Source organism: Pinus tabuliformis, chromosome 6, assembly GCF_031772625.1.
Source record: "Pinus tabuliformis cultivar Carrire ecotype Pingquan chromosome 6, CPIR1, whole genome shotgun sequence".
NCBI classification, from domain to species: domain Eukaryota; kingdom Viridiplantae; phylum Streptophyta; class Pinopsida; order Pinales; family Pinaceae; genus Pinus; species Pinus tabuliformis.
In genome coordinates, this window is record NC_142292.1 from 56,790,789 (window position 1) to 56,803,680 (window position 12,892).

The window sequence follows — 12,892 nt, forward strand, 5'->3', positions numbered from 1 at the left end:
TAGCATATGCAATATGTCCCAAATTTCCTTGGCATATTTTAAATCTCCAATTTTCTCCAAATTTGCACTATGGAGATTTTCAAAAATAATTTGCCTTGCTTGAGCATTTTTATTCTGAACTTTAGATGTAGGAAAATCTCCATCATTACCTTCACAAACCAATCTCCAAATGTTAGAGCCACAAAGCAATAATTTATTTTTCACATTTTCTTTCCATACTTTGAAATTTGCAATAATAAGAACCAATTTCTTTGGAAAACTCTTTCCGAAGAAAAAGAAATGCAAAAATTCTGAAAATCTCCAAGATCCACTCTCTAGTGATCAAACTGCACCCAAGAGCCCCACTCTGATACCAATTGTTGGAAACTAGATCACTACTGAGAGGGGGAAACTAATCAGTAGTGAGAGCACACATAATGTTTTTCTCCAATTATTAATTTTTTTGCTATGCACAAATTGAAACAGAAAACCATATATCAAAGCATCACAATATACACACAACCATAAAAGAAATCAACACAATGGACACAAATATGTCTAGTGGAAAACCCTTCACCGGGAAAAAACCACCCTGCTGTTGCTGCACTGCTCAAATTCTATTATGTCAAACAATTATTTACATAGAGATATACATGGCTACTATCAAATGGAGATTGTTTCTCATGCGGATCTACGAACTACCATTCACTGAAGGCCACTACGATCAATGATCCTCACCCAATTACTCCTGAAATATCAACGACTCTACAGACTATGATCTACTGGAAGCAACCACGACCAATGAGCTTTGCTCAGTTTTTGCCGAACTATCCAACCACCATTGGATTAAGAAATCTGCTCACTAATATTGATTTTTCCTGAGTCACCCAACTCTTCTCCTCTATATGGTTCTCGTTTAAAAATATTTCAGATTGGAACTGAGAACTGCTCAATATGAGCACTAAAGCAACATAGCATCAAAGCACGAATACAAATCCCAAACTCCAAACTCCAAATACTCCACAAGCAACAATACAATCACCAAACACTACTCTAAACCACACTTCATCTTCTCACACATTACATCAATATGATGGTTGAAACAAACTTTAATTCATTGATGCTACAACTACAAATTGATTCAGAAAGTATGCAGTAAACAACTCACACATCTTGCATACTCTTCTCCAAGCTCACTCTCTCTACACACACACAAAACTCATCCAACCAAACTATCATTGAGCTATCTCCAATATAAAGACGAACCTGGGTGCTCAACTAAATAATTACCAAGAATTAATGAGCTCAACAATCATGTTCATACGCTTGATTTGATTTGGATTTAGTTCATTGACTCTGTTTAGTCAATTTAGTATGTCCTAAATTGCTACATTAATTATCAATCCGGGAGTCGTAAACTGATGAAGTGTGGCGCACTATATGTGCAAGACAACCTCTTTCTTACTTTTTATTGTTTTCAATTTTATTTTGTTTTTGGAGGTTTTAACTTTGTTTGTCTTCTAATGCGAATGGAAATCCTATTCCTAAGTTTTAAGAATACTTTAGAAGGCAAGTATGGATATAGATTTTAAGGCAATTATGTCCTTTATGATGACTTCCAGAGCTTAACACTTCAGAGGATCTCAAAACATACTAGTGATGGAATTAGTACTTGAACAAGAATGTAAATGTGCAGCTATTCAAATCAAACAAATCATAAACTACTGATCATGAAATCACTATCTCTGCTGCTCATCTAAATACATAAATAAAAGTTAAGCTATTGCACTTAAACAAATCAAAAACTGCAAACTAATAAAAGTAAAACCAATTCACTTCACTTATAGTCCGATAGCTCGCCAAGTAGCTTTTTGGGGTTAAGCCATGGCTCTGGAGATAACGTCAATAACATGAGGAATTGATATCTAAATTACCTACTTGTAAATGAAAATAAAATCAAGTCACTTCATTTATAGTCCGATAGCTCGCCAAGTAGCTTTTTGGGGTTAAGCCATGGCTCTGGAGATAACGTCAATAACATGGGGAATTGATATCTAAATTACCTACTTGCAAATGAAAATAAAATCAAGTCACTTCATTTATAGTCCGATAGCTCGCCAAGTAGCTTTTCGGGGTTAAGCCATGGCTTTGAAGATAACATCAATAACATGAAGAACCTGATATCTAATTACAGAAATGAAAGTAAAATCAAATCACCTCACTCATAATCTGATAGCTCGCCAAGTAGCTTTTCGGGGTTAAGCCATGGCTCTGGAGATAACGTTAAATGACATGAAGAATTTGATATCTAAACTAACTAACAACAACAAATGAATAAGACTAAAATCAAAGCATAACTGAAATTGAAAGCTAAGAAAAACAAAGTCAACAGAGAGGCCAATCTCATGTCACTATTTATTGCAAAAATTGTATGAAAATGCCTGAGCCTAGCCTATCCTGAAACACACTGATCAGTGTTAGCAAAAATATACAATGCTTGGAAAATCATGTACAGGAATGAAACATTAACACCATAACTAAAATATGAAATATACACAGGTGAACAAACTATGAAATATCTACAATGGAAATAAGACAACAACATATAAAAACTTTACAGAAATAAAGAAACGAAACCTTAGCCAGCAGGGGCCCTCTGCACGGCCTTGGTTAACACGCTGTCAGTCCGAAATTATGCTCACACAGTCATATAAAACAGAGTCTTGTTATATTGCAAAACAGAGGAAGGATCCTCTCGTTACAATAGCAGGACCAATGTCATGGCACAGTACATGAACTAACAACAAGACTACATAAAAAAAGACTAGCTACATGCGTTTGCAAACGCGTTATTTATAAAGGAAATTACATAACTGTTTTTCCTATGGAACACCTTCAGCAAAGGACACGTAAAAAGACAACATCCGTGAGCTTAGCGTGTTGGTTGCCATGATCATTCAATCTACCAAAATGTGGTTGTTGGATTTGCGTCGTGGAGGCAGTTTACAACTGTCAAAATGAATCCATGGATCTAGGAACGGTCTCGGACCTTCACGTGTTGAAAACATAGACTCGTTTGCCGTAGAACTCCTCGTTTGACCACCGTTTGACCAAGGCTTTCCTCTACGAATTTGGCTAAACCAATAGGACCTGGTCCATGTCCAGATCATTTCTGAACTGCCCACGTGCCTTGTTTTGCTTGCTGACACCTGTAACCTAGAGATCAACAAAAACAACTGCGGAATCTCAAGTCAGCGGCGAAAAGTGGCTGCATTCTGCAGCTGATGAGAAAAATCTAAGTCAAATAAGAAACACAAAAATATAGTTAGAAAACCACTTAAACGCATTCTCAGAATCAATATGTAATGATATTTGATAGCTTATGAGGCACTGGTGAGGGGAAAAAGTCTAGGAAAGTGTGTAGAAGAGATGAAGTTTCAGGGCTCAAAAGACTCTATCAAATCACTAACTCCACTAGCCTTTTGATATTTTCAACTTTAATTAGCTTCTAGAGGTCCCACAAACTTTTCCAACCATAAATCTGTTGTTTTTCCACAACACTGGTGTCTAGGATAGAGGGATAGAATCTTTAATCTCTGACGCTACCAAACCAAGAATCACAACGAAGCTACTTTGTGCAGTGGAATATAAACAACAGTAAATCTACTAGTGCACAAAATATAAACAACATTTTACAATTTTCATCCCAACTTTGTTATATTAATCAAACTGAATAATACAATAGTTTATGGCTCCCTTACCAGGGATAATGGCCCTCATACATCCACTAGAACAAGAATACAAAATTGGGGCTTGGTGTCAATCCATCGACAACCAATCTACCCTCAACAAGATACTATGACCATCTAACTTATGTAGAGCTCCTCACAAATTCCTTTGTCATACCCTGTACCTTCCCAATCCTTCAGCTCTCAATCTGCAACACTACCTCTATCAACGATCCAAGTCCATCTGGCCACTGAAAAATTGGCTATCTAATCTATTCACGATTTGTGCCTTAATCCATCAAAGGCACAACACATCGAGACTCCTATCGAGTTGTTCACAACTTTGTTTGTGAAAAACTCACTACTGCCCACTACTGCTCCTCAACTAATTAGGGACTTCATCCCACTATGGTCTTCCTACACTGCTTCAATGAAGACCAACATAGGGCACGAAGGGATGCCACATATCACTATAAGATGAACATCTCCCATAATGAACATGTGATAGGAGGACTGCCCATCATCTATTGTAGAAGTCCTCCACACACAAGTCTAGGGTTGCTCAATTGCTCCTTTGGCTGATCAAACCTTGAGCTCAACAAATGCCACTGTAGCAACTGTTAGTGCTCAAATTTGCCTTAGGCTGAAGGAAGGCGGGATTCAAGATAACATCATACCACGCTCAGCCTCGTAGCTAGCCCTACGAGGACAGGAGAGGGCTCTCTCCGAGTCACCTCAGTAAAAATAAACAAGAAGGTCTGAGATAACTCAAAAATGCACACTGATTTTAGGCTAGTAAATGGATATGAAAGAGACAGTTTAATGGATGACTGAATTTTCAGGGATGTATGGGACAAAGGACAGCCTGAGCGGAGAAATCAACTCAAAGACACAGGTTGTTTCATGAGGCAAGATAGGCAGGAGATTTAGCAATCAATTTCGAATAATATGGAGTGGAAAGATTGTTGAGAGGCTGAAAAGGGCATACGTGATGAATCCTTTTCAGATAGAAGAAGCCACACAGAAAATGAACGCTTTCCCAAGGCAGAGTAGTAAACTGAATTCTACCTTTCTCACTTAAAAGCATTCAGCTTGGGAATGATTATGAATGAAATGTAAACATAACAGGATACATATGAAATAAAGAAAAAAAACACATTTCTAAACTCATATCACAGGGATCTCCTGAATCAGAGCTGCATCATTTTATTAATTTCCTGGCCAAAACTTGTACAATGACAGCGCTGGGTTTTTCCTCCACACTGCTCCCAGAAATTTCAACCCTTTACAAAATGGTTTTCAATACAATAAATAGGACCAATCTTTCAGAATATAGATCGACAGACAGAGGGGCTGTTACAACAGCTCAAGAACTGAAAACTAAAGATGGAGAACAAAAGCCAAATAATCTTCAAAAAGAAGAGCTGTGTTACACTTGGAATCTGTTTGATAACCCACGAGGAAGCAACACCTGTAGCGTAGATCTCGTAACTGAAGATAAACATAGGCAATCGAATCATATTTTTCTGCCACGGTGGATATCTACGTTTAAATTTAGGCGTTCGGTGCTTTGACTGTTCAACTTCCCTTTTGCCGTTTGAATAAGACTAATTTTTTTAATAAAAATAGTTTTGAATTTTGCCTTTAATGAAGGGAAACAGAATTCCGCCAATCTTCTATTAGCACTTTAGTCTGAGCAGATGTTCATGCTCCCATGTGTCATGTAACTTTTTAATAGATTCTTCAAGATCTCATCTAAGAATGAAATTATCACAAATTGTGATCGATTTCAGCATCCAACATCCCATGTAATTTCTCTTCTGTAAATTGGTCCTCTTTCATCTCACGTGACCTATATTTCTCTGTAATATGAATATCCTCTTCACTTGCTTATATAAAAGCCTCAATATGTGTAACAAGTTCAACAAAAGACCTTTCTTTTCAATCCCCGATTTCTCAAACAATCGATCCCTGATTTCACAAGTTTGAGGTTCTTATGTTTTCCTTCAAAATTTGTTGTTTGTTCTGAATGACACTTAGATGACTTTTTAGGGACTGTATTTCTCTCTTCTGTATTTCTTTCATGATCACAACAGTGCTTTTCTCATCTTCTGGCTGCAGCATTAACCTCACATCACAAGATTGTGAATCACCTGTAGACAACATCGTCAAAGGTCCCCCAATATCAATCTGCGTGAGTTGCAATAAAGTTGCATCTCTGTTTTGCTATTTCTTTGCCTCTGAAGAACACATTTACACCAGTCCTTCTTGGCTTTCTGTAGAGGCACCACTTTCAGAGGATCTATAACTTCTTTTATGTACAACATCAGACCCAGAAATGATTACTTCATCGTCCAATTATTTTGCATCAATTTCTCCAAGGAACCTTTCTTGAACGTGACTAGGATCAGCTTGCGTACTTTTCAAGTTTGTGAAAATCTCTGATATGATCCCTTAACTGTTCCATCCTGCTTGTTTCCACACCTCCTCTCTTAGAACGCTCATCATCTTCAGGTAACATGGAAGAAATGCCAACCTCCAATTCAGAATCTTCTTTATGATCCGGATCCAGGTTAGTTTCCATGGATGTCGCCTCCAGATAAATAGACGAGATGCAGAGTTTCATTGATCGATATGTGAGGGCAGAAGCAACGATTAGACAGCGCACACGGTACACATTTTGACTAACCGACTTGTAACAATTTTGTAATCATTGTCAGTGACACCTTTGCATGAAATAAGAAACATAACATGAGAATTAAACTCATCATTGTCCCGCTTTCCCTCGACATTTGGACGCATTAGTCACCACCTTTCATGCGCCAAGCACCTTCATTTTACCACCTCTCAACCTGTCAAATGCTGTTCAAACGCTGTTTCATAACAATTACGAAACTTCATAAACCTGCTCGGAGCATAGGAAACTGAAATTTATTAAATGATGACAAAGTTTTGGTGTTCCGGCCCTGTGCGGGGCACCCCAGCCCAACGCGCCGCGCAGGCTGGATGCGCCGTGCAGTTTGGATGCACTGCGCCAGTGTAAATTTACACTGCGGAAATGTGCCCAACGCGCCGTGCGCTGTGGGTGCGCCGCGCCTTCTCCCAGTGCGCCGCGCAGGTGGCCTTCAGCACAATTCGACCTTTCAAACACTGTTTTCATTTTTTGATAATTTAACTCGGTTCTCTTTGATGCCTTTTGATGCAAATGGATCATCAAAGACAACAACCGAATTCATTAGTCACATTTCAAGAATTTCACCTTCCACCTGCAGTGCCTTTGCAAATACAAGCCTAATTAGACACGTGAATGTCGATAGAAATACACCTTCACAACTTTTAACTTTTGCAATTTCTGAGGTACTTTTTAAAACATTCTTGATCAAAGCAGTGTTGAGAAAAAACTTTGTATACTTCTTGGAAATCTGCTCCTAAAAAGTTTGCGAACCCCTCAGGAATGGTACCAAGCAGTTTCTTGTACAGAGTTTAGGAGCGGTTTCTTTGGATGCACAAGAAAAACATCAAAATGTCTTATATGATCAAGACCTCGAATTTTGTGTTTAGAAACCCATTAACTAATTGGCACCTTTTACTTTTAATGCAAGCTCTGTTCCTTTTATTTCCTCGATTTTCTGACTTAAATGACAGTTCTTTTTGGCTATTTTTGCAGAGATGACTGATGTTGAATTTGGAAAAGGATCATGGCGAGGCTGCATGTGAACATCTTCAACTGAAAAACTTTGAATAATTTCATATTTGAAAGCAAATTTAATGATTTCTTCTTCAAAACAGAGTTTTGAAGAAGAATCTCTCTTGAGCATTATTTGATGATGAAATTTTGTAATGGAAACTGTTTTGGAACCTCTCATGCAGACTCAGTCGACAAAACCCCAGACCTAAAAACTATAAAAGACTCTTTGCTGACCAAAGACCATCCATGACTATAAATGACTGAAACATTGAGTTTGATGAATTCTGATGAACTTTAATGATCAATCACAAGCCAGCAGATACAAACATGAGGGGAATGAGAAAACCACGTCCTTTCGTCAGACAATGGCATGCCCCTAATGGAATGCAGATTAATGAGCTGAATGATACACCTAAAAATGAAATGCAATAAAGAGATTTTGATCTCTGACGGAGGACTAACAAGACCGACTCTAACAACAACCATCTAAGTTGATCCGAATTGGATCCAAGAAGAGTTATGAGAGAACCATGACTGTATCAGTTCGGGACAGGCTTCGAAAAATTAAGAGCAGCAATTAGAAACACCTCTAAACAGTGGCAGTTAGCAGCCAGCGTGGAACGACGAGGACCTCAGTCAAAGTGCCCTAATCGAGGCCCATTGAGACTGCGCAGAAGGCGAAACTAGCCCCTGGGAAGCCCAGATTGGGAAAAGGAGGTAGTTTTTGATGCGCGATTCGCACAAACGCTGGGCAAAACCCCTTGAGAAGGAGAGGCCCCAAGCGCTTGGTCGCATGGGAGCCAGGAAAACCATGGGGAAAAGGCTAAAGGCTAAGGCGGGACCCGCGCTCCAAAAATCGACAATATTTATTAGGGGCACCCTTGGGCGGTAAGCAAGTTTGGCGAAAATGGAGCGATTCCACTCAGCGCCCGATGCGTGGCAAGCGGAGGAGAGAGAAAACTGCCGCTCATTGCGTGCTAATAGTCGAGCAAGTCAACTGCGTGAAATGTGCGAATGGCATCGAATCTGGAGGCCCCAGATCTAATGGCTGAGATCGCGCCCGATGGGGAAACCAGAATTGACAGGGGAATAAGCCGCGATCTATAAGAATTTGAGGTCCGATTTGACCGCCAAGATGGTAGAGGACGCATTCCACGATGTAACCAAAGAATTGAACCGACGAGGAAAAAGCTGGCGCAGTTCACAGGAGGACAAGTGGCCACTCCCTGTGAACCTAATGATGACACCGAGACAGGGAACTCCAAGCGAAGCTGCAGCAGGTGATCCGACGGAAGTGGAAGGGGAATCGAACAGCCATGAGCTTGAATGGCTTTAAAGCCATGAACAAACAAAGCAGAAGACACCCAAAGACAGAAGATGGAGAAAGAGAAGAAAGGAAAGAAGACAGAGAAAACGAAGAAAAGACAGTGAAGCAAAAAAAAAGTAGAAAGAAGACAGAGGGCCGAGCTGACCAAAGGCAGCGTCAAGCACTAGAGAGCTTGAGAGATTCAAGCCATCCCTGAGAGGATCTGTCAGGACTGAGCACCACACTGGGCTCCTTCCATTAAAGACCAGAGAGGTCAAAGAGCTAGTGAGGAAAAGAGTCTGTGCACTCTAGTGGCTTGGGGAATCCAAGAACCACCCTGCCAAGCAAATTCTGTTTCAGGAGACTCATATTGAGCTCCTTCATTGTAATTCTCTGTTGTAAGACATAATAAAAGAAGACCACCACTAAGAGCTAGACTGGAGATGTAGCCCTGGAGGATAGGGTGAACTCCTTATTAAATTCTTGTGTTCTTATATTTTCTTACTGTATTTCTCTGCTGCTTTCCATTTCCAGTGTCTGTGTATTTGTAATCTGATCGATCTGTTGCCTAAATAACATAGACACACACCAGCACATGAGTCTGTAATACCTTCATTTAATAAATCTTTAACTGAGATCACTCATAGGGTGATTTTCAGATCAAGTGGTATCAGAGCTTTAGGCTATTAAGGTTAGACAAGCTTGTGTTGGTTTAGCTGTTGAATGCTCACTAGATCAAAGCTCAAATTAGGAGAAGGAGAGTTGGTCCAAACTAATCCTGAAATTGGGAGAGTCTATCCTTGGAAGACAATGTCAGAGGAAGGTTCAATGGGGCCAGACCCTCAATTCATAGAAAGTTTCCTAGCCATAAAGTCCATGGTAGAAGAAATGTATAGGGACTTTAGAAAGCATAAGGATGAAGATTCATCAGGTTCTAAACAAGACAAAGAAGAAGATGAGTCTCACTTCCATGACCACTCAAAAGGAAAAGGGAAAGAGGAAAGCTTTCTCACACCTCCTAATAGCCTTGTGCATAACAAGAAAACATCTTTGATCAAGCTAGATGTTAAATTTGATTTGCCTATATATGATGGAGAGTTAAATGCATAAAAGTTGGACAATTGGATTAGACAAATTGATGTTTATTGTAGAGTACAGAACATCGACTCAGACAAGGGCAAGATTTAGCTGGCAAGCCTATGCCTAGGAGGCACTGCCTTGGTTTGGTGGGAAGGCAGAACCCAAGTTGATATGAAAAGACATGGCAAGACTATCTCTGTCTGGAGTGAATTTGTTTCTGCAATCAAAAAGCAGTTCTATCCATTGGCCTACATGCAACAAGCCATGATGAGTTGGCAAACTCTTCAGTAGTTGAAAGGGAAAAGTGTGCAAGGGTACACTCAAGAATTTAGAAAGAGAGCATTGATTCTAGGAATCTCATTAGACTCACCAGAAACTCTGTTGAAGTACATTGGTGTTCTACACAACATGAGGCATACCATCCTCATGTTTAATCCCACTAGTATAGATGAGGTATCTGTACAAGCTACTCATCTAGAAGCTAGAGGAAAAAATGGAAATCCAGAAGTTGGGGGACCATCCCAACCGACTGTAAGCAAGAGCAAGGAGAAAAGAAAGCAGAAGTCGAAGGCAAGGAAGGCTAACACTGCACAGAAGATCAAAGCTTCATGTACTCACTGTAAAAAGGATGGGCATGATGATGAGCATTGTTGGATTCTGCATCCAGAGCTAAGGCCTAAGAAGTTTGAGGGCAAGAAGAAGAAGACTGCTGCAACTATTCAGAAAGATTTGGGGTCAGACTCAGGAGATGAAACAACTATTGCGGCCACAGGTATAAAAGGTAAGAATTCTGAGGCATCTACAGTAATTCTGCTCAATCTGTTATTGATGAAGAAAATGAGAGAAAAAGACATGAGCTTTTCCATATTCGAGTTTTTTCCAAATATCAAAAGATTGATACTTTGTTTGATAGTGGCTCACAAGTAAATTTAATTTATGAAGCAATTGTAAAGAAAATGGTATTATCAACTACACCTCACAAGAATCCATACCCATTAGGATGGTTGAATGATAAAGCACAACTACAAGTGACTAGACAGTGCAAACTCAAGTTTTCTTTTGGGTCAACATTTGTAGATGAGGTGGAGTTAGACATAATTCCTTTGGATATATGTGGAATTGTTTTAGGAAGTCCTTACTTGTTTCTAGGAAGAATTAATTCCTCCCTCCCCATACAATTGTTCTTTAAAATATAACCCACCATTTTTCAAAATTAAAAGTTTATTATTGTTAACACATTATTTTCGCTCTGTAAATAGACTTAGGAATGTTCCAACATTGATTGTTCCACAGAGTTGCTAGGGCTTGTGTCGCTATACAAATCATTGAAGTGACATACCACCTCCTCTTTGAATGATGCAAATCCGAAATTTTTATGCCTCTTGCAACAATCTTTTTAATATTGTTTTTCCATATTTGATTTTTTATTTTCTTGTGACTTTTTTGTGTGTTTATTTCTGTCTTTTAACCAAATTATCTAGGATTTTAAATCCAAAATCTCTTATTCTTTGAGAGCTTTATGGTAGGTTGGAAATTCTTTTTTGTTTTTTGCAACAGATCATGTGTTACTAACTCATTCTCCATATTATTTTGTATAATTTTATTTATTTATTTATTTCCATGTACCTATATCTTCCACTGCCTTTTTTGTTTTCTCATCTCAAGCCCATTGTTTTAATGCAATCTTCAACCACTTTATATTTTTTTCCCATACTGTAACTAGGCTTCCTAATACCCACTTATTCCAAACCTTCTTCACTAGTTCGCTGAAGTTTGACGAGTTTGCCCAATTCAGATAATAATGAAAGGGTAGTGGCCCGAATGTTATAGACATTTTTGGGCAATGCAACCCCAAGCATACAATGTCCATAAACCAAGGGCTCCTAAGTCCCTAAAAGTGTTGTTCCAACCCCTAAATGAACAAGGTCAACTGATTACAGCTTCTCCCAGAAGTTCTCCATGAAAAACTACTTAGAACTGGTCAAAACTGGATCATTTCACCTGCTCCATAGGCAAAGTGCGTTGCATCTCACCTAAATACACATAGTAGGTGCGTTGCATTTCAAAAAGCCCTTCTATGGGGTGCGATGGGCGAGAAGAGACAAATGGCAGTGTCAATCCGCGAGGTGGAGAAGCATGGAATCTTCCAGAAACTTCTCCTGTGACACTTGCCTCTCTGAATTCGACCAGGGATGAGTAAGAGATCATCAATCTCCAAGTGGAAGCAAGAACTGTTAGAGGGAAGACACTAATCAAATCACAAGCTGACTCATCTCCCTTGCAGACATCTATATATGGATCCCTCATCCCAGAGATCCAGACGCTGGAATTTTGCAACTTGTAAGGAATTGCTGTTAGTTTCTTGAGGCAACATCATAGTGTTGGGTGATATAAGCTTTTCATGAGGTGAAGAAGGGCTTACTTGCTGAGAGGATGATGCTGGGTCAGAACAACTGGTTGTAACTCTCTTGGCTCTTTCTTGATTATCAATAAAGCTATTCAAGTTTTCCTCCATACTCTTGTGTCATTTATGTTTTATGCATTTGTATGGTCAATTTACATATGATCCTAGATTGTTTATGATAATAGATCCATGTTCTTGTATAGTTTTATGCTGCTTTGATTTTGCAAGTACTCTGTGAAGCTGGGTATACAAGAGAGCGAGTAGCAAAGGACTATCAGAAGAGAGAGGAATTGAGCAAGGAACCAAGCACAAGACAGAGGTTGGTCTCCTTTATTCTTCCCTCATCTATCTTTCATAAAGGAAAACAAAAGTAGCTTTACTTTGTTTGTTTCTAAGGTAGCTACCAGCCTTAGTGGGATTAGCAGTTCCGCATAGACACTTTTCCCTGTAACAAAATGGTGACTCCGCTAGGGAACGAATAGATTGATTGTTTATCTACATTTGTTTACTTTATAAACTTACAGACGAAGCCTGAAGTTGAGCCAGGTAGCCTTCGAACTGCATTTGCTATGCAAATGCAAAGTAGATAAATGCCACTTCAGTCAATCTTCGGGTTTTGTTTATGAATTAAACAACTGATTTACAAACTCTCTAATTTCCCTTGTGGTGGCTCTAGTAACCTCCTTAGAGCTACCCCTGTGATTGAT